Source organism: Chiloscyllium plagiosum, unplaced genomic scaffold (genome assembly GCF_037043375.1).
Source record: "Chiloscyllium plagiosum isolate Xiang-an unplaced genomic scaffold, Cpla_swu_hap1 HiC_scaffold_36, whole genome shotgun sequence".
NCBI lineage: Eukaryota > Metazoa > Chordata > Chondrichthyes > Orectolobiformes > Hemiscylliidae > Chiloscyllium > Chiloscyllium plagiosum.
This window is the reverse complement of record NW_028270174.1, coordinates 25,653,775-25,679,216: the sequence shown is the minus strand read 5'-3', so window position 1 is coordinate 25,679,216 and position 25,442 is coordinate 25,653,775.

The following is a 25,442-nucleotide window of genomic DNA, read 5'->3' as shown; positions in this document are numbered from 1 at the left end:
GGACTAAGGGGGACAGGACGGTGTCAAGGTATGCGGAGATGAGTTCGGTGGGGCAGGAGCAGGCGGAGACAATGGGTCGGCCGGGGCAGTCAGGTTTGTGGATTTTGGGCAGGAGGTAGAAACGGGCGGTGCGGGGTTGTGGGACTATGAGGTTGGAGGCGGTCGATGGGAGATCCCCTGAGGTGATGAGGTTATGGATGGTCTGGGAGATGATGGTTTGGTGGTGGGGTCATGGTCAAGGGGGCAGTAGGAGGAGGTATCTGCGAGCTGGCGTTTGGCCTCAGTGGTGTAAAAGTCGGTGCGCCAAACTATTACCGCGCCTCCCTTGTCTGCTGGTTTGATAGTGAGGTTGGGATTGCAACGGAGGGAGTGGAGGGCTGTGCGTTCCGAGGGTGAGAGGTTGGAGTGGGTGAGAGGGGTGGGGGAGTTCAGGTGGCGGTTAATATCGCGGCGGCAGTTGGCTATGAAGAGGTCGAGGGCAGGTAGAAGGCCAGCACGGGGTGTCCAGGTGAATGGGGTGTGTTGGAGGCGTGAGAAGGGGTTGTCAGAGGGTGGGCGAGAGTCTTGGTTAAAGAAGTGGGCATGGAGGCGAAGGCGGCGGAAGAATTGTTCGATGTCACGCCGTGTGTTGAACTCATTAATCCAGCCTTGGGTGACTGTCTGTGTGGAGTTTGTACATTCTCCCTGTGTCTGTGTGAGTTTCTTCCAGGCAACTATTTTCTTCCCACAGTCTGAAGATTTGCAGGTCAGGTGCATTGGCCATGGGAAATTGCCCGTCTGTCTGGGGGTACGCAGGCTCGGTAGATTTGACAGGGGAAATACATGGATGAGGGGCTTAATCTGGGCAGGATGTTCTTTGCAGAGTTGGCATGGAATTATTGGGCCAATGGTGTGTTTCCATGCTGGAGGGATTCTATATGATAGGTGGCTGGTTCACCTGCATCTCTGTTTTTTTTATAAGTTTGTACATAGGATATGGGCATTTATTTCCTTCACTAATTGCCCGAGAGAGGTTGTTGATAAACTGCCTCTTGGACGGTTACAGTACGTGGGGTTTAAAACAATAACAGTTGTTAGGAAAGGAGTACCACTATTTTGATCCAGTGAAGAAACAGTGACATAGTTACAAACAGTACAGTTCAAGATTTTGTGTGCATCTACTACCCTTATCCGTCTATAAAGTAACGGTCAAGTATTATTGAAGGAACGGTCAAGTATTATTGAAGGAACCTTGGTGAACTTCTGCTGTGTATCTTTCTGGTGGTACACACTGCTGCTACTGAGTGTCATTGGTGAAGAAAGAGTATGTTGAAGGTGGTGGATGGGATGCTAATAAGTGGACTGCTTTATTCTGGATGGTAAACACAAGGACTGCAGATGCTGGAAACCAGAGTCTTGATTAGAGTGGTGCTGGAAAAGCACAGCAGGTCAGGAATCATTTGAGGAGCAGGAAAATCGATATTTCGGGCAAAAGCCCTTCATCATGAATAGAGGCAGGGTGTCTGCAGGATGGAGAGATAAATGAGAAAGGGGTGGGGGTGGGGAGAAAGTAGCATAGAGTACAATAGATGAATGGGGGTGGGGATGGAGGTGATGGGTAAGAGAGGAGGGTGGGGGTAGGTAACAAAGAGTACAATGGGTGAATGGGGGTGGGGATGAAGGTAATAGGTCAGAGAGGAGGCTGGAGTGGATAGGTGGAAAGGAAGATAAGCAGGTAGGACAGGTCATGGGGATGGTGCTTAGCTGGAAGGTTGGAACTGGGGTGAGATGGGGGAAGGAGAAACGAGGAAACTGGTGAATTCCACATTGATGCCCTGGGGTTGAAGTGTTCCGAGGGGGAGGAAGATGAAGCGTTCTTCCACCAGGCGTCGGGTGGTGAGGGAGCGGCAGTGGAGGAGGCCCAGGACCTGCATGTCCTCGGCAGTGTGGGAGGGGGAGTTGAAATATTGAGCCACGAGACGGTTGGGTTGATTGGTGTGGGTGTCCTGGAGATGTTCCCTAAAGCACTCTGTGAGGAGGCATCCAGTCTCCCCAATGTAGAGGAGACCGCATCGGGAGCAACGAATACAATAAATGATATTGGTGGATGTGCAGGTGAAACTTTGATTTTATTCTGGGTGTGTCAAGCTTCCTGAAAGTTGCTGTAGCTGCACCTATCCAGGCAAGTGGAGAGCACTCCATCATACTGCTGACTTGTACCTTGTAGATACTAGACAGGTATTGGGGAAATAGGCAGTCAGTTATTTGCCACAGGCGTCCTAACCTCTGATTTGTTGTTATAGCAATAACGTTTATATGATTGGCTCACTTTAGTTTCTGATCAATGCTAACTCTGATGTATTGACAGTGGAATTTCATTGATGGCAATATCATTGAATATTAGGAGCAAGAGGTAATTCACCTTGTGTTGGAGATGTCATTGCCTGGCAATTTTATGGAACTATTATTTGCAACTTGCCAATCCAAGCCTGGATGTTGTCTAGGCCTTTTTTTTCTGTGAACTGCTATGAATGGTGCAATTATTAGCAAATATCTCCACCTCTTACCTTATAATAGAGAAAACATCATTGATGAAGCAGCCGAGGGGTGGAGTTGAAAGCTGATTGGGGCTGAAGTAGTTCATCTACAACAACCACAGCTACGTCCCTTTCTGCTAGGCCTGATTCCCCATCATTGAACTAGATTGTATCAGGTACATTCAACTATCACTGTTATAGTGATGTAGTCCAGCGAGTGCAAGAGATCTCCTCTAGAGTGGTCTAAACAATGGACATGTGTCTTCGTAAAAAACAATATTTGTTCAATTGTGAGCCTGTTAGTTCTATATGCTGCACTGTGGCCCTGTTTACCATCTCCCTGAGAGTTACACATTGGGATTATTAGCCACGCTTTGTATTGTACCCTTTATCACTCACAACCCACCCCTGCAATAATGTGGAACATAAACATCGAGGAACCTGGGGGTTGTGCTGAATGCAAATATCATGACAGTGAAGTCGATAACAGACACATTTTTGAAAAAAAATGTTTCCTGTGATTACAATGAGCTGGACATCGAGGGAGTAAAATTCTTTCCTATTCAGGCATTGGGCTGAATGTTGGCATGGAGCTCTGATTCCCGTCTAGATACAGTTAGTGTTCCTTTGCACCTGAGGGAACCCAGCAATATTTACAATGCCTTGGGATGTTTGCCTGTCCCTGAACAACTTGAACTAATTTCCTGTGAAGGTCAATGGTAACTTCACAAATAGACTTGGAAGTAACTGATTTGGAGATGCTACACGATGCCCAATTGAACTTTGAAGGGAGTCAGTGAAATGCAAAGTTGCTGTAAGCTTCAGTTCCACAGGTATAATGCTTCTTCCCAAATTTCAGACCTGTCTGCAAAATATGGCAGATCTTGGGTATGGGCTTCTCTGGACATGTGACTAATTCTCCTGCACTATCCGTCACTCAGCTGGAGGCAATTGGAATCTGCACAGTCTTTCCCTGTAGGCTAGTTGACATTGGTGAATATATTGGTTCCCTTCTGCATGCATTTCTTGCTCGTCCACTGTTGCAGTCCATTGAGTGAGATGTCTCTGATTCTGCTCATCCCCCTTCTTAGTCGGATCAATGCTTAGACATCTGCTGGGTTCAGTGGTTCCAACAGCTAGCATGGAATGCCTTATCTGAGAAGGAAGGAAGGAATATGTTTTGCATTTGCCATCTCACCATAGTCAATGACAATGTTGGGACTTTGTCAGGCTACTCCCTGTCTTTAATAAAATCTGGTCCCGCTGCCAGAGAGGATTGGTTCTCCCCTTTCCTGGTTCTGAAACATGGCAAATACTTGTGCTCTTTATCTTAACATTGCTCTACGTTCATGTATGAAACAGCATGACGTGAATGTAGTTGTCCTTCATTCAGACCTCCTCTGATGCAACTCTTACTTATTGCAAGGTTTAACTCTCACATGTATGACCCTGTGAATTGTGCAGTGTGGATGATTGGCCAATAACTCTCCTTCACCTGCCCAGCTCTCCACCATCAGCACTACTGGTGAATCTTTATAGAATCCCTGCAGTGTGGAAGTAGGCCATTCAGCCCATCGAGTCCACGCCAACCCTCCAAAGAACATCCCTCCCAGACTGATCCCTGTAACCTTGCATTCCCCATGGCCAATCCACCTAACCTGCACATCTTTGGATAGTGGAAGGAAACTGGAGCATGACCACACGGACATAGGGAGAATTCACAAACTCCACACCGAAACTCAGCCAAGGCTGTAATTGAACCCAGGTCCCTGGTGTTGTGAGGCAGCAGTGCTAACTACTGAGCCACCATGCCTCCCCCGTCTTATGTGTCCTTCTTATGAAAGGTTAGGAAATGACTTAAGGAATATAGAGGAGGAATATGTTTCCTACCCTTAGACCTTTAGTGCCTTCAATTCAAAGGCCTTCAGGGATTGATCATGTAATTGCATTTGGGAGTTTCAGCTTCAATATCTTGGGTGTGTACGTGTGTGTGTGGGCTTGTGGGTGTGTGTGTGTGTGTGTGTGTGCGCGTGGGTGTGTGTGTGGGTGTGGGTATGTGTGTGGGTGTGGGTATGTGTGTGGGTGTGTATGTGTGTGTGTGGGTGTGTGTGTGTGGCTGTGGGTGTGTGTGGGTGTGTGGGTGTGGGTATGTGGGTGGGTGTGTGGGTGTGGGTGTCTGTGGGAGTGTGGGTGTGGGTATGTGGGTGTGTGTGTGGGTGTGTGGGTGTGGGTGTCTGTGGGAGTGTGGGTGTGGGTGGATGTGTGGGAGTGTGTGTGTGGGTGTGTGTGTGGGTGTGGGTATGTGTATGTGTGTGTGTGGGTGTGTGTGTGTGGATGTGTGGGTGTGTGGATGTGTGGGTGTGCGTGTGTGGGTGCGTGTGTGTTGGTGTGTGGGTGTGTGTGGGTGTGTGTGGGTGTAGGTGTGTGTGTGTAGGTGTGTGTGTGGGTATGGGTGTGTCTGGGTGTGTGGGTATGGGTGTGTCTGGGTGTGTGGGTATGGGTTTGCGTGGGTGTGTGTGTGTGGGTCTGTGTGTGGATGTGTGGATGTGTGTGTGGGTGTGTGGGTGTGTGCGTGTGCGTGGGTGTGTGGGTGTGCGTGTGTGTGTGTGGGTGTGTGCGTGGGTGTGTGGGTGTGCGTGTGTGTGTGTGGGTGCGTGGGTATCTGTGTGGGTGTGTGTGGGTGTGTGTGTGTGTGGTTGGGTGCGTGTGTTTGTGTGTGGGTTTGTCTGTGGATATGTGTGTGAGTGTGTGGGTGCGTGGGTGGGTGTGTGGGTGTGTGTGGGTGTGTGTGGGTGTGTGTATGGGTGTGTGGTTGGGTGCGTGTGTTTGTGTGTGGGTTTGTCTGTGGATATGTGTGTGGGTGTGTGTGTGAGTGTGTGGGTGTGTGGGTGGGTGTGTGCGTGTGTGTGTGGTTGCGTGTGTGTGTGGGTGTGTGGGTATGTGGGTGGGTGTGTGGGTGTGTGAGTGGGTGTGTGTGTAGGAGTGTGTGTGTGGTATGTGTGGTGTGTGTGTGGGTGTGTGGGTGTGTGTGTGTGGGTGTGGGTATGGGTGTGTGTGTGAGTGTGTAGGTGTGTGTGTGTGGCTGTGGGTGTGTGTGTGGGTGTATGGGTGTGTGTGGGTGTATGGTGTGTGTGTGTGGGTGCATGTGTGTGTGTGTGGGTGTGGGTGTGGGTGTGGGTGAGACTGTGTGTGTGGGTGTGTGTGTGTGGGTGTGTGTGGGTCTGTGTGTGGATGTGTGTGTGGGTGGATGTGGGTGTGTCTGTGTGTGTTGGTGTGTGTATGGGTATGTGTGTGTGGGTTTGTGTGTGTGTGGGTATGTGTGTGTGGGTTTGTGTGTGGGTGTGTGGGTGTGTGGGTGTCTGTGTGGGTTTGTGTGGGTGTGGATGTGGGTGTGTGGGTGAATGTGTGTGGGTGTGTGTGTGGTTGGGTGCATGTGTGGGTGTGTGTGGGTATGTGTGTGGGGGTTTGTGGATGTGGGTGTGTGCGTCTGTGGGTGTGTGTGTGGGCGTGTGTGTGTGTGGGCGTGTGTGTGTGGACGTGTGTGTGTGTGGGCATGTGGGTGTGGGTGTGTGTATGGGTGTGTGTGTGTGGGGGTGTGTGTGGATGGGTGTGTGTTTGGGGGTGTGTGTGGATGGGTGTGTGGGTGTGTGTGTGGGGGGGGTGTGTGAGTGGGTATGTGTGGGTGTGTGTGTGGGTGAGTGTGGGGGTGTGTGTGTGGATGTGTGTGTGTGTGGGTGCGTGTGTTTGTGTGTGGGGGGGTATGTGTGTGTGGGTGTGTATGTGGGTGTGTGTGTGGGTGCGTGTGCGGGGGTGTGTGTGGTTGGGTGCGTGTGTGTGTGTCTGGGTGTGTGTGTGGGTATGTGTGTGTGGGTGTGTGGGGTGTGTGGGTGTGTGTGTATGTGGATTTGTGTGTGAGTTTGTGTGTATGTGGGTGTGTGGGGTGTGTGGGTGTGTGCGTATGTGGATTTGTGTGTGAGTTTGTGTGTGTGGGGGGGTGTGTGTCTATGGGTGTGTGTGTGTGTGGATGTGTGTATGGGTGTGGGTGTGGGTGTGTGTGTGGGTGTCTGTGTGGGTGTGTGTGGGTGTGTATGTGGGTGTGTGTAGGTGTGTGTGTGGTTGGGTGCATGTGTGTGTGTGTGTGTGGGTATGTGTGTGTGGGCGTGTGTGGGTGTGTGGGTGTTTGTGTGGATACGTGTGTGTGGGTGTGTGGGTACGTGTGTGTGGATGTGTGGGTGTGTGTGTGTGGATGTGTGTGTGGGTATGTGTGTGTGGGTATGTGTGTGTGGGTATGTGTGTGTGTGTGTGGTTGGGTGTGTGTGTGTGTATGTGTGTGTGGGTGTGTGTGTGTGGGTGTGTGTGTGTGGATGTGTGTATGGGTGTGGGTGTGGGTGGGTGTGTGGGTGTCTGTGTGGGTGTGTGTGGGTGTGTATGTGGGTGTGTGTGGGTGTGTGTGTGGTTGGGTGCATGTGTTTGTGTGTGTGTGGGTATGTGTGTGTGGGCGTGTGTGGGTGTGTGGGTGTTTGTGTGGGTATGTGTGTGTGGGTGTGTGGGTACGTGTGTGTGGGTGTGTGTGTGTGTGGATGTGTGTGTGGGTATGTGTGTGTGGGGGTGTGTGGTTGGGTGTGTGTGTGTGTGTGTGTATGTGTGTGTGGGTGTGTGTGTGGGTGTGTGTGTGTGTGTGGGTGTGTGGGTGTGTGCGCGTGCACACTGACTGTGCCTACAATATGCAAACTTATCTAGGGCCTCTCTTCTTGTACTGTGCATTCTCTAAGAAATCTCCTGAAAAATGACTTTGCAGTGATAAAGTTTGAATTTGTGTCTTTCACTCTCTATCCTTCCCATTTCAAAATTAATTTCTTCCCATAAGTTCAAATGGCCTTCTCCTTTCGTCTCTCATTCCTTCTTCCATTCCCCCTCTGATTATTGCTCCATTCACTGTCTTCTTCGGTATTCCCGCCCCTCTCCTTGGCACTGCTCTCATTGCCATGCTGAACCTCATCCTTACAACTTCACGTTCTGTTCCATGGTCTTTTTTGCCTCCCTGACATACCATCTTACTCCATTGTGTTCTCTTCCTTTAATATCCATATCTCACCCTTCATTGTTCCAGTAGATGTTACTCTCTATTGTCCCACTGTATAACAGTTTGTCCCCTCAATTCCCCAGGCTTTCTTCAGTGTCTATAACATTCAAACTCTTTTAAGTTCTATTCCCTACCTTTTCTTTTGATCCAGCCTCTTCTGTGAATCCCTCTTTTGGGTTTATCTCCCATTAGGATAATTCCTCATTTCTGTTTTTCCTACTTTTATGTTGAGTCCCAATTGTCTGGCGTGGTGAGGTTTGCTGAGTTCAGCCAATATGGCCAATTCACATAGGCAGGCTCACGAGTCTATTTAGTCTTCATCCCAAGCACTTTAAGTCTTTAACGACAAGATGGTAGATTACATATGAATGACACTTTTCTTGAATGAGCATCATGGTGAGCCTTTAACCTGAAACACAATAGGTATCTTCATAAATGAGCATTTTTTTTTCACTGAGGGAGCCAAGTTAGTGCAGAAGTTCTTGCTCGCCAGAGATTGCAGGAGGCAATACATCCCACCAGGTACATGTCTCTTATATATTCAGGTTTCTGACCAGACATTTCTGTTTTTAGGCAACAAGATTCGATCCACAATTCCAGTATACTGGGCTGTTAGTGGCTATCCATGGTATGCTAATGAATGTAAAGATGGTTCCACCAATTGCAATCCAGAAACCAGAACAACCTAAAAGGCTCAGAGATGTCAATTGCAAAAGCCTAACCCCCATCAGGAAAAAAAGAATTAGCCTGCAGCACAATTATTTCCCTTGCCCACCTTCTAAAACCTCAGTGTGGAATCTGAAGATTCCCCTTGTCTGTGCTAACTTCTCTGAAGCAGCTGTTGATTAGGCCCATTGTAAAATTCTGAGTCTAACTTCATTGTCTTTTCAAGCTGGCTAACTGGCAGTTAAGTCATTCATTTCCTGAAAGATGAGATTATCATCATTGCATGAATTCAATAGGAGGCAGAGATCGAAGTTTCTTAATGCCTAATCAAGGACTGAGTCTTTTTTTTATTTCTGTATTTTTAAAAACTGATAACTGAAGTAAGAAAGAGTGAGTACAACCAGTGTTTAGATTCCCTACAGTGTGAAAACAGGTCCTTCGGCCCAACAAATCTACACCAACCCTCCGAAGAGTAACCCAACCCACTCTGACTAACGTACCTAACAACTATGGACAATTTAGCATGGCCAATTCACCTGACCTGCACATCTTTGGAATGTGATAGAAAACCAGAATACCTGGAGGAAACCCATGCAGACACAGGGGAAATGTGCAAACTCCCACAGGCAGTTGCCCAAGGCCAGAATTGAACCTGGGATACTGGTGCTGTGAGGCAACAGTGCTAACCACTGAGCCACCATGCCAGGAACATTGTGGCTTTGAAAGCAAGGAACCTGACACCAAGCATCATATAAATAGATTTTTGAAATTTAAATTATGGATAAATTGGAAATGAGGGGTGTACAGATACATCTTTTGATGGCAACAAGAAATTGATTTGGCTAATGGTTAGTGACCCGTTATCAATGGCAGAGATTTTTTTGTCTGCCAAAACTGTGTGGTTGATTCCTAGGTAACTCAACAGCTTGGAGCTGGGAACAAGTTGTTGTAAGCTGTGACTTTTAACTCATGAATCAGAAACGTTTTTATTAGTAAGACAGCCACCTTGTGTCTCTTAACAACCGACAAAAGCATCTAGAGAAAGACAACAGAAGTAATGTACTGGCCAGCAGAAGAGTCATACAATTCATCTCAATAAAAGGAGTTGGGAATAAACACTACTGAATTACCCTTCCAGTTTTCTCCCTCTGTCCATAGCCTGTTTAAGTTTGTTTGTGTGTTTGTGTGTTTATATGAGGATTACAGTTTTAATTAGTAATGTTAAATACTGACAGTTTATAGCTATTTGCCTATAGCTAGTGTCTAATTACTTAATTACTTGAAATAAATAATGATTCTTGTTCAGTCCAGGAACCTGGACCATGTTTTCTTTACATCTGGATCTGAATATCACGGAAACTGGGGAGCATTGTGTACTAGATATTGAACTGTAACATTGCACAAAGTAAGTGTTCTTGATTAAAATGTTATTTTCATTGCAACTGATTTTGTGTGATCTGTATCATTCCCTGGACTTACCTCAATTGGTAGTCAGCTGATCACTGCAGCAATTTTGGATAATACTTGTTCTTTTTAAAACCATTTTCATCCATGAAAGTCTTCACATGTAAAAATCAGATGAGGGAAGTTGAATGTTGATAACAATCATAGCAGTAAACATTTACTGTTCCAAATTAAGGTCATGTGCATACAATTGTTGATCACCTTCAACAGGATTTTCACCTTAATACCTAAAGCTACGTTGGTCGATTGTGTGAAAGAATTTGTCCGTAGTTCACCACCCCCCTCCCCAATAGAATCCTCCCTCCTTCTCTCTGCCAAGATCATCCACTTAAGAAATGAAGAGATGCAAATTCCTGTGAAATTGTTTAATAATGTTGGAAGACAAACTGATAAATGAACAAGTCTCCACTCCCAGTGAACAAATTGTTTATAAAGTCACCACTGATGAGGTACAGTACGGGAATTCCTCTTTCATTATTCCCTGTTGGAGCCAGCTATAGAACGGCATGGCTAGTAAATATAAAGAGTTCAGAGACTGCCCATTACCACCAACTCATGCAGCGATGTTGTCAGTGTCACAGAAAATGGATCAATTGAAGCATTCAAATGTGTATTGAAGCAGGAAAGGGCAAATTCCCCACACTTTTTCTCTCTCCAACTCTCTCATCTCTGTCCTTTCATCTAAATACTTTCTCCTCCACATTATCCTCTTCCCAGCCTTGGTCCAATTATCTCCTGCCCTCTAACCCTAACTACAGTGACTACATTTAAAAGCTGCTTCATTAGCTGTGAAGCGCTTTTGAATGTCCTGAGGTCATGAAAGGTAGTGTTTAAATACAAAACTCTTGACCTCACTCTGCTTTTGGGTTTTGTTTCCCATGTGCAATGCCACAAGAGATCAACTAGAATGATTAACAAATCAATCTCATTAAATTGGACCAGAGGCTTGGCATTTACTGTAATGATTACTCTAACCACCAAGACTTAAACTGTAATCAGTACCACTTTCCAAAAGAAAGCTTAAGGTAGCAAAATAAGGAGTGAATGGCTTGTTTCTTACGCTTTTCCTGAATTTGATTTGTGGAACAGATAAATGTTCAGAAGTTGACTAATTTGCTTGTTGCATTTCCTGATAAGGTCAGATGAGTTTGACTTTTCTTTGCATAATTTCAATTTTCACAGCAAGTGATAAAAATAAACCATTGAGAAGCAATATATATTACAGTAATTAAAAAGGGTTGAGTTCTTACAAACAATGCCAACTCTCCAGCTCAGTTATGCTCTGGTAAGGGGTTAAAAAAAAGGTGGCAGATTTAAAGGTGTTTACCACAACAGTTCTCAATAACCAGATCACTTCTCAAACAAACTATATTGCTAACATAAAAACTGCAAGAACTGTGGATGCTGTAAATCAGAAAAAACCCCAGAAATTGATGGAAAAGCTCAGCAGGTCTGACAGCATCTATGGAGAGAAATCAGAGTTAACATTTCTCAGAACGTCTGAGGAAGGATCACTTGACCCATAACATTAACTCTGATTTCTCTCCACACATGCTGCCAGATCTGCTGAGCTTTTGTAGCAATTTCTGTTTTTGTGCATTGGTGAAACTACTTTTGCTGTTACTTAGAAAAGTTCCATGGATTCAAGGTGAAATTTCATCCATGGATTAGGCAAGCTGTTTTAAATTTTCTTCTGTAACACGGATGTTTAGGAATCAGACATGTTTGGAATTATTTCTCAAAACTATTCAGGTTTGCATTTGCCATCTGTAGAAGGTGGCAATTTAATTCTGCTGGTGCTTCAAATCATGTAATAATCCCAAGGCTATCCAATTTTAAGGTCAATATCCAAGTTCAATAAGTACAACAAGGAAAGAGCTACTTTGAGATTAGAGTTTTCAGCTTTGTGATCATGCATTTAAAAATAAGAGAAACTTAATACTATGCTTTGTCTTCATTGCTGACCTTCATTCAATGTAGCTGTGAGTATAAAAGAAGTGTACTACTTTGGAAAGTTAGCTAATGGATTAGTTGGCCTGATTTGGCAGTACTTCAAAGATTTCTATCCCTCCAGAAATAAAAGAATAACATTGAGAGAGCACTCTATGGCTCCACCTGAGCATAACTTAGAAAGGAAAAACTGCATTGGTGTGTCATCAACCTCCAAGACCTCTAGTTAGATTGGGAAAAGAACATGTAATCATTTTCTGGCCATTTTCAGACATGACTCTGCAAATGGGGAGGTTGCTTCTCGTTCACACATCAAAGACACTTTTTAAAGGCAAATGCAGGACTATATGTTTGTATTTCTTATTTAGAGTTCTTTTGAAAAATAAGAACATTTGAGTTGTATTTTAGGCATTGCTGGGGCCTCAGAGATAGGCCTCAGAAAATGAACCTTGGTTTGCGAAATCTTTCCCTGACTTCTGCCAGCTCATTTGAGTCACTGGTGCTCCATAAATTCTCCAATATCAAATGGACATGCTCATTGTTTCTGTCACATAATTCTGGGCCATTCCTGCATGCCTCCCAACCCCTAAAAAAAACCTTTATTAATTATAGCAGCTACCAGTGCATACGACTGCCAATACTTTCATTTTGCAGCTAGGAAAAAAGACTTCTGGAGTATTTGAGTCTCAATTTTCAAAGTATCAGCTATTAATTGTCCAACATTGAGTTTCACACTTAACTGCAGGTATCAAACTCAGGAAGGAGTAAGCAAAGAGGGATAATTTAACATGCAAATCATAGAATCTCTCAGTGTGGAAGCAGGCCTTTTTGCCCATCAAGTCCACCAAAGAGCATCCCACTCAGACCCCATTCCTGCAAGACTGTTTTTCCCATGGCTAGGCCACCTAGCCTTCACATTGCTGGACTCCATGGGCAATTTAGCATGGCCAATCCATGTAATCTGTACATCTTTGGACACTGGGATGAAACCTGAGCACTCAAAGGAAACCTATGCAGACATGGGGAGGCAGTGCAAACTCCACATAGACAGTCGCTGAGGGTGGAATCAAGTTCAGGTCCCTGGTGCTGTGAGGCAGCACTGCTGACCACTGAGTGATTGTGCTGCCCTCAAATGGGAGCCATGACTGGGCTTGGCATTACCTTTAGAAATGGATGAGTAGGGAGAGTGGTTTTGGCAACTATTCCTGAGCAGCCTAACATTTGTCTGAAGTCCCGATATAGGCTGGGGTATAAAGGACAGCTGGATTATTCTTTCCATCGAGAAGTTAAGCTCAAATGAGTCAAGCCAAACCAGTATGACTAGAGTTAGCTAATGATGCCAGCACTGTTTTAATGCTCTCAAAAGTTGAAACCTTCCCCATAAAAGTTAAACTTCTCAGCTGTGGTGACTGTAAGTGTGCTGCTGCATGAGCATTTATGTTTAATCTCCCCTTTTATACATCTTTTTCACACTGCAGACATAATGAACGAAAAGCTCACTGCCATGTCTTTGACAGCTTCACTCATATGTGTCCTGAACCTGTAGTGATTGTAATGAGGTTAGCCAGATGAACATCATAGAATATAAGTTCCCTGACTGGGGCTGTTAACCTGGTCCAATTAGGGAGCCCCGGCTGACAGATTTAAACAGGAGTGTCAGAGGTTCTGTTCGCTCTGAGAGCTGGCTCTGTGGAAGCTGGACCAATATTAGTTACAATGAACATACAAATAAAGCATGACTTGGGGATGGGATACCAGCCTCATTGGAGTTATTTCAGATGCTTCTCCGTTAATAATACTTACCATTTGAAAGCTCTGTTCCCATCCTCCCAAAGAGCACTGCAGGTCCACCCCCACCCCAAGTTCTCTCTTTGAAAATCTAATTGTGTCACAGCAATGTTGTGAATAGATGGCACCCGTTCAGTGCACAAATGCCTGAGTTGGCTGGCACACATACGCAACTCAGCTTTATGGACAATTTGGATGAGATCCCCTACAGTATGGAAACAGGCCCTTTGGCCCAACCAGTCCACACTGACCCTCCGAAGAATAACCCACCCAGATCCATTTCACTCTAACCAACACACCTAAAACTATGGGCAATTTAGCATGGCCAATTCACCTGACCTGCACATCTTTGGACTGTGGGAGGAAACCAGAGCACCTGGAGGAAACCCCCGGGGAGAATGTGCAAACTCCACACGCCACCCGAAGCCAAAATGGAACCTGGGACCCTGGTGCTGTGAGGCAGCAGTGCTAACCACTGGGTCACCTATTCCAACAGTACAGGCATAAAAATTCATTTCTCTTGACTTGTACCAAGTCATTATGCCTACGTGAACATTAAATACTCAAGATATGCAGCACCAAATTTTTTATCATGCATTAAGTGGCTGATCATTGCATGTGAAGTGTTAAAGACTCATTATTACAGATATGTCACAGTTGGCTGCTATTTATAATTCTTTAAGTCATAAATTAGCATATATATAATTATTTATTCCATGCATTTAGACAAAGGTAATTTTGAAAAGCAGCAATCTCCAGTGAAGATGTAGGTAATTGTCCATGTTTTGTATCAGTATTAGATTCTTTATGTCTGGCTACACTTTTGCAAATTAATGATCAGAGTAAAATAAACTAATATTTTCAACAGAAAGCAAACTGGGGTGGCACAGTGGCTGGCACTGCTGCCTTACAGAGCTAGGGACCTGGGTTCAATTCCAACCACAGGCTTTGTGAAATTTCCACATTTTCCCTGTATCTGTGTGGGTTTCTTTTAAGTGCTCCAGTTTCCTCTCACAGTCCAAAGATGAGCAAGCTAGGTGGATTAGCCATGCTAAAACTGCGCATAATGTTTGGGGATGCATCGGGAAGTGAATTAGCCATGGGGAATACAGGGTTAGGGTAGGGGGATGGGCCTGGGTGGGATGCTCTTCAGATGGTTGGTGTAGCCTGTTTCTACACAATAGGGATACTATTCTAATGATTGTTTGTGTTGGGAAATTAATATTACTGCCATCTTGAAGTCACTTGAGAAGTAACTAACAATCAGAAAAAGCTTCTGTCACAGTTTATCTTGCCAAGCTGGCATTCTTCAGAACGCATAGCAATGAATACATTGCAATCTATGCTGAACAATGCATTAAAACCTTTCTCTGTACAAGTGACAAGAAGGAAGAGAATAATAGAATAATTGTGGAGGGAGTCACAAATCCATAATTCAATCAAGGGCTTCCAGCAATGTCATATACTCAGATCATTTCTGTCTACTAGGAAAACTCCAGAAATGGAATTATAACATTTTGCTTTGTCTGCATCATCTATTTTATATAATGCACACTAACTGTGATTTTGAATGGCGCAATTAAGTCTCTAACTCTTATTGTCACAATGGTACTGCTGAGAAGACTGAGCACTGTGATAGAAGTGCAAATGACAGCTTGAAGCACTGCTGCCATGATGTTCCACAAACAGAGATGTTCACTCATTGCAATATTCATAAAGCAGATTAGCAACATCCTGTGATGTAAAAGTAATAAGATGCTCCCTTGCGGTTTACCATATAATTATGTAGTTGGCATATGTCATTCCAAAAGAAACAAATCTGGTCCAATCAATGTGTGCTGAAGGGTCAGCTGACAGATAAAGCTTTTAGGTCACTGGTTTTATGACTTAAATCAATGAATTATTGTAGAGAAGGGGATGCCTTTAAAATGAATAAATCAGTCAGGGTTGCTACACTGCTGTAATAAATTAGATTAATTATTTAAAACATTGCTTCCATCAACTCTCACAGCATAAACACCTCTCAGATGCCTCAACACTACAAAAATAACCTCTTGTTATCTATTTAAAATGGCTTGCAGATCCAGCAGCTATGATTATAAACAGAAATGCATAACAACATAATTGATGCAGTGAAGTACCTGCTGCTTCAAATTCTTTGCTTATATTTTATTTATCAACTGCTTTATGCTATTCAATGCACCACACCCTATCATTCACCTACCAATAAATCTCTATCAATCAGATATCATAACCCTAACAATCAAATCTTTACTGATGACTCTTAGAGTTCTGCACACCTCACAGCCCTCTCACATCTTATTGCAAACTACCGGTTATTTAAACATATTAGCCATAGTTTCCCAAAACTGTTGATTTCATTAGTTGAAACTTTATTGCTGGAACAGCACAGCAGGTCAGGCAGCATCCAGGGAACAGGAGATTCGACGTCGAATCTCCTGTTCCCTGGATGCTGCCTGACCTGCTGTGCTGTTCCAGCAATAAAGTTTCAACTTTGATCTCCAGCATCTGCAGACCTCACTTTCTCCTGTTGATTTCATTACCATTACTAACACATTTCTCTCTCTCTCTGGCAGTGCAAGTTACATGGTGGGAAGCAGCAAAGCTAAGACAGGGGGGGTAGGCATAACTGGATGTCCTCACTTTCAGTGGAAAACACAGTGGGTGTCATTGGAACCACTTTCACTGCATCTCATGATTGGGCTGAAGCAAGATGGTACCATTCATACCTAACTCTCTTTCAAATAATCCTTTTTTCCCCTTACGTCCCAAACTCTTTAGATCTACAAGCCATGGATGATACAAGTCCACACATTTTTATTCCCCTAGTCCCCTCATGGAACCATTGCAACCTCATTCTAATGCCTGTATCCACTCAGATACATCGATGCATCATGTCAAATTGTGCTGGAAGAGAAAAAGGTGAAGAACAAGAAGGGAATCATAAAGATGAAATATTTTTGCTCAATTTCACACTTACAGACATTAACTCAGATATTATTACTGCACAGGATTTATCAGGCATATCAGAGGCAGGATACAGTTTCACTAAGATATTGAATGTGATGTTGTATTCTCAAAGATGTAACAGGGGACAAGGACAGTGTAGGAGCTGGGGGCAGCAGTGGAGGAGTGGTTATGTCACTAAGCATGAGTTTTGAATCCCACCATGACAAATGGGGAAGTTTGAGTTCACTCAGAAATATAGAATTAAAAGCTAGTCAAATGGCCACCTTGTAACCAATTTCGAATGTTGTACAAACCCATCTAGTTTGCTGACACATTTTAGGAAATGAAATTTGTCATCTTTAACTGATCTGGTCTATGTGTGACTCCAGACTCACAGAATAGAGTTGACTTTTAACTATCCTCGGAAATGGCCTATTCAGCTGCACCGAGCCACTGCAAAGTCTGAATGGGAAACTGGATGGACACTTGGCATCAATCTAGGCACTGGAAGTACCAATAGCAAACACATCCCAGTGAAGCCTGCAAAGTTTTACTTATCGACATCTGAGGGCCTGTGCCTAAATTGGGAAATCCATACACATTCTCATCAAGCACTAGCTTGACATAGTTATAGTCATGGAATCATATTAAACAGGCAGTGTCCCAGACCACCATCCCTGTAAAGCAGAGAGGACAGATCCACTGAAGGTGGTGGCACAGTGATACATAGTCAAGAAGGAGTGGCTCTGGAAGTCATCAACATTGCTTCTAGACTCCCTGAGCTTTCATGGTATCAGGTTGAACATTCCCTAATAGATAAATTCTCCACTTTTGGAGAAGTGCTGAGGGTGGCAAGAACACAGGTGATACTCTGAGTGAGGGATCTGAAAATAATCCCCTACTGTCTCCTTAATGTTGGACTATCACCTGCAAGTGTAAGTCAGGGGTGTGATGGAATACTGTCCAATTGACGAAAAGAATGCAACTCCAACAACACTCAAAAAGGTTAACACTGCACAGGACAAAACAACTTGCTTGATTGGCACCGATCAATCATCTTCAACAGTCACTCCCTTTATCATCAATACAAAAGTGGAAGCAGTATCTTCTACATACAGAATGCATTGCAGTCTCTGGCTAAGAGTTCTTTGACAGCAGCATTTAAATTCTCAAATACTACCATTAGAAGGACAAGGTAAACAGATGCCTAAGAATCCCACCACTTGCAAGCTTTCCTCCAAGTCATACACCATCCCAAACTCAGTACTGTACTACTGTACTATACCACTGTTGGTTCACAATCTGTAGAAATATGCTGCAGGTAATAACATTAATTCAACATTGTCTGCACTGTGATGCTGCTGAGTTAGAAAATTACATTTCAGAGACTTCATGAGAAATTGTATCCTCTACAGTATAATAGAACTGGAGTTCAGGATGGGCCTTGATATTAAACAGCTTCATGCTGACAAACATTTATGCAAATGTAGAAGAGCATCCTAAAATATACTAACCTTCTAGTCTCATGTTACTGAATATATAACAGGTCAGTTCACACAGAGTGTTGCATATAGCTTGAGGAAAAAATGCTCATTTATAAAAGCAACACCATCAAAATGACTGTGTGATGTTGCCATATAAATGCTTAACAAAATAGAGTTTTATGGTTCCATTAGCTGTGAGTGGAATCTGGGCAAACAGTAGTTTCTACATTTCTATATTCTGAATTAAGCTTCTTTCTAGTCTCTCCTTTACTTCCCTGTATGTAGCACTCTCTGGGATACAAATTTCAACCCACAAATTCAGTACTCATTCTTGATCAGAGACTGATACACGACTGCCCATCAAGTTTACTAAATAATTGTTTGGTGCATTATTCTCAAATTGGAACCTGGAGAACCTTCAATGTGACAGACACTCAGTTCACCTTGGTGATGTACTTTTTGTTTTAATTGAAAAACATAGGCGAGGTGCCAAAGCCTGTAATACAGGACATCACCAAGATTGAAATTAAGTAGAAACAAGTGAAAAAACAAGGCAAATTACAAAACATTGATGATTATACTAAAGATTCCCACAGTATTGAGGTCATGGGAAAGTACAGACTGAGAAAGGAGGAAATTCTTCCCTCACAGGTTTATATGTCTTTGGAACTTACTTTGGTATGCTTTCCTTTATTGGTCAGAGTATTGAGTACAGGAGTTGGGAGGTCATGTTGCAGCTGTACAGGACAGTGGTTAGGCCACTATTGGAATATTGCGCGCAATTCTGATGTCCTTCCTATCAGAAAGATGTTGTGAAACTTGAAATGGTTCAGAAAAGATTTGCAAGGATGTTGCCAGGGTTGGAGGATTTGAGCTAGAGGGAGAGGATGAACAGGCTGGGGCTGTTTTCCCTGGAGTGTCGGAGTCTGAGGGGTGACCTTATAGAGGTTTACAAAATTATGAGGGGCATGGATAGGGTAAATAGGCAAAGTCTTTTCCCTGGGTCGGGGAGTCCAGAACTAGAGGGCAAAGGTTTAGGGTGAGAGGGGAAAGATATAAAAGAGGGCAACGGTTTCACACAGAGAGTGGTACGTGTATGGAATGAGCTGCCAGAGGATGTGGTGGAGGCTGGTACAATTGCAACATTTAAGAGGCATTTGGATGGGTATATGAATAGGAAGGGTTTGGAGGGATATGGGCTGGGTGCTGGCAGGTGAGACTAGATTGGGTTGGGATATCTGGTCGTCATGGATGGGTTGGACCGACGGGTCTGTTTCCATGCTGTACATCTCTATAACTCCATGCCGCAGAGAGCTGAGGGGGAAGCGCATTGCGTAATAAATGTTGAGATAGATTATTGATCAGTAGGGGAATCAAATGTCAAATGGCAGAGCAGGTTTGAGGGGCTGAATGGTCTCATGCTGTTGCTATTTCATACTGTCTGACAACAATTTTAAATAAGCACAGAAAATGCTAGAGGAACTTTACAGGACTGACAGCATCTGCGAAGAGGAACAGTTTGTCCTCATTTTGTGCCTGATATGACTTCTTCAGAACTGAAAGGGATTGAAAAGTTGAGTTTTGCATGTTGTGGACAGAGATAGAGGAGCAGTGAGAGGAATAGATGATATGGATGTTCATAGCTAAAGAGAAAGGAATTCCTGTCTCTGGTGAGAGAGAAATTTAGATGTAAAAAGCTGTAAATGAAGATGTGAAAGCAGGAAAATGGATCTGCTCCTCTGGTAGTGAAACAAACAAGGTCATAGAATCCCTACAGTATAGAAACAGGCCACTTTGGCCCACCAAGTCAAGCTGAAGAAGGGCTTATGCCCGAAACGTCGATTCTCCTGTTCCCTGGATGCTGCCTGACCTGCTGCGCTGTTCCAGCAACACATTTTCACCACCAAGTCTACCACCCAGAGGCATTCCCCATTACTTTACATTTACCCTGACTAATGTACCTAACCTAGGCATCTATGAAGACTATGAGCAAACCTAACCTACACATCTTTAGATTGTGGGAGGAAATTAGAGCACCCAGAAACAGGGGGAATGTGCAAACTTCACACAGACACTGACCTGAGGCTGGAATTGAACCTGGGTCCCTGGTGCTGTGAAACAGCAGTGCTAACCACTGAGCCACAGACATTGTGGTGATGGGGGGGAGGTGGGCAGGTTGAGACAAATATAGGACCAAGATCATGTACTCAAGACACAGAATTCAATTCTGATTCCTGCAGACTATAAGAACCTGAGTGGATAAATTTGGTGTAGTTCCTTGCGCTTGCACTGTGCTTCATTGTAACATATCCAGGATGGAAATATCAACATGAGAGCAAGGTCTTTTTGAAACAGTGAGCAACTGAGTTCAGGGTCATTCCAATGGATAGAGAAGAGTTTTTCCACAATTTTGAAATTTTGGGGATGCAGAGAACAAAGCATGGATTTTGTCTAACACATACTTGGTTCAGAAAAAACAAGGAATAAACTCATCAGAATTTTGAATCACTTCTTACCAATAAAATGGAGAGCCAGTGAAGTTTGCAATACAAGAATATTAGTAGAAGTAGGAGTAGGAGTAGATACTTTAGCTCCTGCAGTCTGCTCCACCATTCAATACAATCATGGTTGATCTCATTTTGGCCTCAACTCCACATTCTTGCCTGCTCTCCATAGTCCTTCAATCATTACTAATTAAAAACTTGTCCACCTCCTCCTTAAATTTACTCAGTATCCTAGAATCCACTGCACTCTAGATCAGTGAATTCAACAGATTCACAACACTTTGAGAGAAGTAATTTCTCCTCATCTCTGTTTTAAATTTGCTACCCTTTCCTCTAAATCTATGATCACTTATTCTCGATTACCCAACAACAGGAAATATCCTCTCCACATCTACTTTGTCAATTCCATTTAGCATCTTAATCATCTCAATTAGATCTCCTTTCATTCTCCTAAACTGTACAGAATACAGGCCTAAACTGACCAATCTCTCTTCATATGACTAATACTTCGCCTCTGGAATCAATCTAGTGAATCTTCTCTGAATTGCCTCCAATGTAACGATACATCTCCTCAACTAGAGGAACCAAAACTGTAAGCAATACCCCAGATGGCAGTTTCACTAATGCCTTGTATAGTTGCACGACTCCCCTGCTTTCATACATTCCATCATTTCTGTGTTCCCCACTCCCTAGTCTCATCTTCCAATGGACCAACAAGCACTGTAACTATTTTCTTCCTTTTTAGAAAGGGGCATTTGCTACCTGCTTTTATATTTTGCAGTCAATTTCTTTAATAACTTATCTTTGTTGTTTTTATTCCATTTTTTAGTAACCATTTATTGATCTTTAAAAGATTCCTGTTCTTCCAGCTTGCCACTAGCTTTTGTAATATGGAATACCTTTGTATTTGTCTTGATGTTACCTTTAACTTGCTTTCTTATACATGCATTTCTTTCATAAAGAAATGAAAGGAAGGGACAGACGCCCACTTCTACTTTAGGCATAAATTGTTTGAGCTGCTCTTCATCTGCAAACCTTCCCGTGAATTGCTAAAAGCACCTTAACTGATAGCATGCAATTACAAATACTTATGTCCAAAGCAAGTTATCTAAGTTCAGGGTTTTGATATAAAAGATATCGAGCATCTTGATTTGTCAATTCATAAATAATTGCTCTGAATGAATGCACATAAGTCCAGTTTGGAATTCGGGAGAGTTGTATTTATCCAGTGAGTACTTTGAATGTGGAGGTCGCTATTACCATTGAGATTAAAAACATAGGTGCATTTAAGGAGAAGTTAGCTAATCCATGGAATATAAAGAAATATTGATATCATAGGATGAGTTAACACTGAAAGTATACATCATGCAGCGTAACCACAAATAAAGATTTATAGGGACCTATTTCCCCTTTTTTTTGTATTTATTCATTTTTTTTGGAAGGATCACTGTCTGGCCAGCATTTATTACCCATCCCTAGTTGCCCTTGAGAAGGTGGTGGTGAGCTCCCTTCTTAAACTGCTGCAGTCCACCTGCTGTAGGTTGACCCACAATGTCATTACGGAGGGAATTCCAGGATTATAACTCAGCAACAGTGAAGAAATGGCGATATATTTCCAGGTCATGATGGTGAGTGGCTTGGAGGGGAATTTGAATGTGGTGGTGTTCCCATATATCTGCTGCCCTTGCCCTTATAGATGGAAGTATTCGTGGGCTTGGAAGGTGCAGTCTGAGGATCTTTGGTGAATTTCTGTAGTGCATCTTGTAGATAGTACACACTGCTGCTACTGAATGCTGGTGTTGGAGGGAGTGTGGATGCTTGTGGTTGCAGTGCCACTCAATTTGTCCTGGATGGTATCAATCTCTTGAGTGTTGTCAGGACGTCACTCATTGAGGCAGGTGGGGAGTATTCCATCACACTTCTAACTTGTGCCTTGTAGATGGTGGACAGGCTTTTAGGAGTCAGGAGATAAGTTACTTGCTGAGTATTACTAACCCCTGACCTGCTTTTGTCATCAATGCATTTATGAGTCCAATTAAGTTTTCGATCAATGATGACTCTGAGGATGTTGATAGTGGGGGGTTCAGTGATGGTAACACCATTGAATGTCAAGGGGAGGTAGTTAGATTGTCTCTTATTGGTGATGGTCATAGCTTGGCATTTGTGTTGCATGAATGTTACTTGCCACTTGTCAGTCCAAGCCTCAATATTGTCCAGATCTTGTCACATTTGGACACGGACTACTTTTCAGCATCTGAGGAGTTGCAAATGGTGCTGAACATTGTGCAATCATTGGCGACATCCCCACTTCTGACTTTATGATGGAGGGAAGGTAATTGATGAAGCAGCTGAAAATGGTTGGGCCTAGGACACTACCCTGAGGAACTCCAGCTGAGATGTGCTGGAGCTGAGATGACTGACCTCCAACAATCACAACCATCTCCCTATGTGTCAGGAATAAATCTAACCACTGGACTGTTTGACCCCTGATATTCATTGACTCCAGTTTTGTGAAGGCTCCTTGATGCCACACTCGGTCAAATGCAGCCTTGATGTCAAGAGCTGTCTCTCTCAACTCACCTCTGGAATTCAGCTCCTTGTCCGTGTTTGAACCAAGGCTCTAATGAAGTCAGCAACTGAGTGGTCATGGTGGAATCCAAACTGGGCATCACTGAGCAGGTTATTGCTGAGCAGGAGCTGCTTGATAGCACTGTTGATGAAGCCTTCCATCACTTTACTGATGATTGAGAGTAGACTGATGGGGTGGTAATTAGCTAGGTTGGATTTGTCCTCCTTTTTATGTATAGGACACACTTAGGCAATTTTCCACATTGTCGGGTAGATGACAGTGTTGTAACTATAGTGGAACAATTTAGCTGGGGGGGGGGGCAACAAGTCTTTAGTAATGTTGTCAGGGCCCATAGCCTTTATAAGACCCATTGCCTCCAACTGTTCTTGATATCATGTGGAGTGAATTGAATTACCTGAAGGCTGGTATCTATGACGCTGGGTCCACTGGAGGAGGCTGAGATAGATCATCCACTTGGCACTTTTGGATGACGATTGCTGTGAAAACTTCAGCCTTAGCTTTGGCACTGATGTGCTGGGCTCTTCCATCATTGAGAATATTTATGGAGCCTTCAAAGTTTGTGAGAAGATTTGTAGCTCGGGTGCTTGTTGTTGTGGTTCTGTTCGCCGAGCTGGGAATTTGTGTTGCAGACGTTTTGTCCCCTGTCTAGGTAACATCCTCAGTGCTCGGGAGCCTCCTGTGAAGCGCTTCTGTGATGTTTCCTCTGGCATTTATAGTGGTTGTCAGTTCCAGCTGTCCGCTGCAGTGGTCGGTATATTGGGTCCAGGTCAATGTGCTTATTAATTGAATCTGTGGATGAGTGCCATGCCTCTAGGAATTCCCTGGCTGTTCTCTGTTTGGCTTGTCCTATAATAGTAGTGTTGTCCCAGTCGAACTCATGTTGCTTGTCGCATGTGTGGCTACTAAGGATAGCTGGTTGTGTCGTTTCGTGGCTAGTTGGTGTTCATGGATGCGGATCGTTAGCTGTCTTCCTGTTTGTCCTATGTAGTGTTTTGTGCAGTCCTTGCATGGGATTTTGTACACTACATTGGTTTTGCTCATGCTGGGTATCGGGTCCTTCGTTCTGGTGAGTTGTTGTCTGAGAGTGGCTGTTGGTTTGTGTGCTGTTATGAGTCCTAGTGGTCTGGCTGTCAGTTCGGAAATGCTCTTGATGTATGGTAGTGTGGCTAGTCCTTTGGGTGGAGGCATGTCCTCGTTCCGTTGTCTTTCCCTTAGGCATCTGTTGATGAAATTGCGGGGGTATCCGTTTTTGGCGAATACATTGTATAGGTGTTCTTCTTCCTCTTTTTGCAGTTCTGGTGTCCTGCAGTGTGTGGTGGCCCTTTTGAACAGTGTCTTGATACAACTTCTTTTGTGTGTGTTGAGGTGGTTGCTTTCGTAGTTTAGGACTTGGTCTGTGTGTATGGCTTTCCTGTATACCTTTGTGGTGAATTCTCTGTTAGGTGTTCTCTGTAACATCACGTCTAGGAATGGGAGTTGGTTGTCCTTTTCTTCCTCTCTAGTGAATCGGATTCCTGTGAGTGTGGCGTTGATGATCCGGTGTGTGTTCTCTATTTCTGTGTTTTTAATGATTACAAAGGTGTCATCCACATATCTGACCCAGAGTTTGGGTTGAATTTGCGGTAAGACTGTTTGTTCTAATCTTTGCATTATCGCTTCTGCTATGAGTCCAGAGATGGGTGAGCCCATGGGTGTGCCGTTGATTTGTTCATATATTTGGTTGTTGAATGTGAAGTGTGTTGTGAGGCACAGGTCCAGTAGCTTGAATATGCCATCTTTGTTGATAGGTTCACCGTCCTGTTGTCTGTTCTGTATGTCCAGCAGGTTGGCTATTGTTTATCTGGCTGGGGTTTTGTCGATAGAGGTGAACAGTGCCATTACATCGAATGAGACCATAGTTCCTTCCTTGTCTATGTGTATATTTCTGATGATGTCCAAGAATTCCTGTGTTGACTGTATAGAGTGTCTGGATCCGCTGATCAGGTGTTTCAGTTTCTGCTGTAGTTCCTTAGCCAGTTTGTGTGATGGTGTCCCTGGTAGTGATACTATGGGTCTGAGTGGGATGTCTGGTTTGTGCACTTTGGGTAGTCCATAGAATCTGGGGATGTTGTTGCTTTAAGGTTTCATTCTTTGTAGGTCAAACGTGGTTATCTGTCGGTTTTTTTGTAGGTTACTCAGTGTGTTGTTTATCCTATTGGTGAGCTGTGGGGTGGGGTCAAACTCCCTCTTTTGGGAGGTGTTGGTATCTGCAAGTGGTTGTTGCGCTTTTTGGATGTACTCTGCTTTGTCCAGGATGACCGTCATTCTGCCTTTGTCTCCTGGTAGTATTATTATGTTCTTATCGTTTCTTAGTGATTTTAGTGCTTCCCTCTCCTTGGTGTTGAGGTTATGTGTTTGTCTTTTCCTTGTTATCAGGGGTACGATACT